Source organism: Gossypium arboreum, chromosome 13, assembly GCF_025698485.1.
Source record: "Gossypium arboreum isolate Shixiya-1 chromosome 13, ASM2569848v2, whole genome shotgun sequence".
In the NCBI taxonomy this organism is placed as follows: domain Eukaryota; kingdom Viridiplantae; phylum Streptophyta; class Magnoliopsida; order Malvales; family Malvaceae; genus Gossypium; species Gossypium arboreum.
Window position 1 is genome coordinate 44,575,457 of NC_069082.1, and position 3,539 is coordinate 44,578,995.

General features: G+C 39.6%; 1 non-coding gene across 1 annotated transcript; it reads left to right on the plus strand.

The window, feature by feature from the left end:
• Positions 1 to 3,181: 3,181 nt before the first annotated feature.
• On the plus strand, positions 3,182 to 3,288 carry LOC128287636 (small nucleolar RNA R71). Its single transcript, XR_008278335.1, has one exon. It is a non-coding gene; the product is annotated as a small nucleolar RNA R71 (small nucleolar RNA).
• Positions 3,289 to 3,539: the final 251 nt, after the last annotated feature.

Consider the following 3,539-nt stretch of genomic DNA (forward strand, 5'->3'; position numbering starts at 1 on the left):
GGCCCGAAGTATTTGGAACAATTCTTCCTATGGCCTTCAGGGGAATTGTAGGAGAGGGTAAAGAATTTTCGCGGTTGGACCTGAGAAAGAGAACGCTCCCTTCCTCTTCTTTGAGGTAGGTATGGCGGTTTTCTTTCCTCGTGAAGATGACATCAAAAGCCTGTAATATAAAGAATAATAATAATAGGTAAACAAATTCGAAAAAATAAAAGGCATGAATTTGGAACTAATTATTTTAGCCAATACTATTAATATGAGGCAAACTTAACCACAATAACAATGAGAATGAGAATAGAAATGTAATGGGTATGAGGTTTTCCTAATCTCAATTTAACACAAGATGTATGATAACTAACTTAGGAATGCAAATTAAATGATATACATTGGCATGGTAATAGCATGAGAATAAACATAGTAATGTCATGGGTATGAGGTGTTCCTACTAACTTGATTTAACACAAAATGTATGATAACTAACCTAAGAATGCAAATTAAATGATAGAAAAATGAAAATTAGTTCAAAAGATATGAAGTTTATGTTGATAATAAGCATTAGAAATAAGTAAAATAGAAGTGAAAGGAGTAAACAAACGCTAAGGGAAAGAGATTGAGCATCAAAAATGAAGTGGAAAGCAGCGCACGGGCGTGGCAGGGAGGCCGTGTGGAGTTGCAGCCGCTAGGGTTAGGGTTTTTGAATGGGGAAGAAAGGGAATGGAGTTGCAGCAGCCTGTGTGATTCACGAATTTCAAATTTGAGCGCGTCTGACATTTAGTACACGTCTGTGTTCCTTAGACGTGTGGGTTCACACGGCCGTGTCACATAGCTGTGTCTAGCTTTGTTCGCTTCTCCCATGCCCGTGTGTGCAAGCCTCACGCTCGTGTTAATTTAACAGGTTTGCCCACGGTTCTTCCACACGGGCGTGTCGCACGCCCGTGTTGTTTTGGCAGGCTCGACCACGGCCATATCGCACGGCCGTGGCGTTTAGTCATAGCCCGTGTTGGAAAAATCTTTTGCCCTGTTTTCACACGGCCTTAAACATACCCGTGTGCTTGGTCGTGTCTCTGTGGAAACACCTGTATTTAAGATTTCTATTAATAAGTTAGGAGTTAAATACCAAAATTTAAAGAAATTGATATTGTTAGTGCTCGGGTTGCCTCCCGAGAAGCGTTTATTTATAGTATAAGCTTGACTTACCTCTCCAGTGAATGGTCACGGTGGTTTGTGGAGTTTATACTCCTTATTTCTACTATCAATCTCATCAAAATAAGGTTTTAATCGGGTTTTGTTTACCTTAAAAGTACCGAACTTGGGGTGACTCACCTCCACCATACCGAATGGAAAAATACTGAGTACCGTAAGAGGGATTTCCTCATTCGTGTGGTAGTGACAATGTGGGGATTTTTGGTATCTAATAAGACCTTATCACCAACCTTAATTTGATTTGGAGAGGTATCGGGCTCGTTTTGGCGTAGTTTTAGTTTGTCGGGTGTTCTTGGTTTGTGCGTCTGGCATTCATCGAGTTCCTCAATTTGTAATCTTCGATCTTCATGAACAGGTCCTCTACTGGTGCTTGAGAATGACTTGTGTGCTTCATTCAGACTCATTTTCTGCAAAATAGGTTACACCATATTGTTAGTTTTAGTAGAATGGTTTAAATGATCACCTTCAATTTTTGATGTGTTGCCAGAATTGCGAGCTTGAAGGGTGATTGTTTCGTCTCCTACCCGGAGTGTGAGTTCACCTGTGCCAACATCAATGATGGTTTTAGCAGTTGCTAAAAAGGGCCTTCCTAGAATTAAGGGAGTGTTGCTATCCTCTTCTATGTCTAGAACAATAAAGTCAACAGGAAATATAAATTTATCGATTTTAACTAGTACATTTTCAATAATACATCTAGGGAATCTTATAGTTTTATCTGCTAATTGAATGCTCATCCTAGTCTCTTTGGGTTTCCCGAGACCTAGTTGCTTAAACATTTTGTAAGGCATGACGTTGATACTAGCCCTTAGATCACTAATGCATGATTAACATCTAAACTACCAATTAAGCAAGGAATAGTAAAGCTCCCTGGATCTTTAGTTTGTTCGGTAGTTTATTTTGGAGAATGGCCAATCAAACTGCGTTCAGCTCCACATGCGACGCCTCATCCAACTTCTGCTTATTTGCTAAAAGCTCCTTTAAAAATTTCATTGCATTTGGCATCTGCGATAGAGCTTCAAAAAAGTAAGTTAATATGTAATTTTTTTAAGAGTTTAAGGAATTTACCAAATTGTTCATCTGAGCGGTCTTTCCTTGTCGTGTTAGGGTATGGCACACGAGGTTTATATTCGACAGTCACTGGTTTGTTTATATTTTGATTTGCCTCACCTTGACCTTTGGTTACCACAGTTTCTTGCCTCGGTTCTGGTTCAGGCTCAACGACTCCTTCGTCATCTTCAATATTAATTGTGTTGAGTTGTACCCTTGGGTTAGGTTTGGTATTACTTGGAAAACTACCTTGTGATCGTTCGGAGATTAGTTTGGAAAGCTGGCCTATTTGAGTTTCAAGGCTTTAGATCGACGCTTGTTGATTTTAAGTGCTGCCTCGGTGTTCTAAAAATGGGTTTCTGACACTGATATAAACTTTGAGAGCATCTCTTCAAGGTTTGGCTTCTTTTCCTATTGGTAGGGTGGTTGTTGGTAGCCCGGAGGATGTTGTGGTCTTTGATTTCCTTGACCGCCCCACGAGAAATTGGGGTGGTTCCTCCAACCTGCATTATAAGTGTTACTATATGGATTGTTTTGAGGTCGAGGATTATTACCCATGTAGTTTAATTGTTCATTATCCATGTTGTGGCCATAAGGTTGGTATTCCGAATGGTTTGTTCCACCGCTACTTTCTTCGCACTGCAATACTGGGTGAACCAGTGAAGAACTAAGAAAACCATCAATCTTTTTATTCAAGAGTTCTATCTAATTAGAGAGCATGGTGACCGAATCGACGTTATAAAAGCCGTCTATTTTCGTTGGCTTTTTCCTCATGACTTGCCATAGATAGTTATTCAGTGACATCTCCTCTATAAACTCATAGGCATCTTCCGGTGTTTTATTATTGATGGTTCTGCCCGCCGCTGTGTCAACTATTTGCCGAGTCGAAGGATTCAGACCATTGTAAAATGTTTGTAATTGGAGCCAAAGCGGTAACCCATGGTGAGGGCACCTTTTCAGAAGGTCCTTGTATCTCTCCCATGCATCGTAGAGTGTTTCTAAATCCATCTACACAAAAGAAGAGATATCATTACGTAATTTAGCCGTTTTAGCAGGCGGAAAATATTCTAGTAAAAATTTTTTGGCCATTTGTTCCCAAGTTGTGACAGCCCAAAATTGACCCTAGTCGGAAGGTGGTCTCGGGACCACAAAACCGAGGCATAAAAATAATTAAAAATTTATTTTGATGCCTATAATATGTGTGTGCTCATGTATGACATTTTATGATGATTGATTTAGTGTTATAAGGGTGAATTCCACAAGAAAGGACTTAGTAATGAACTTTGAAAGTA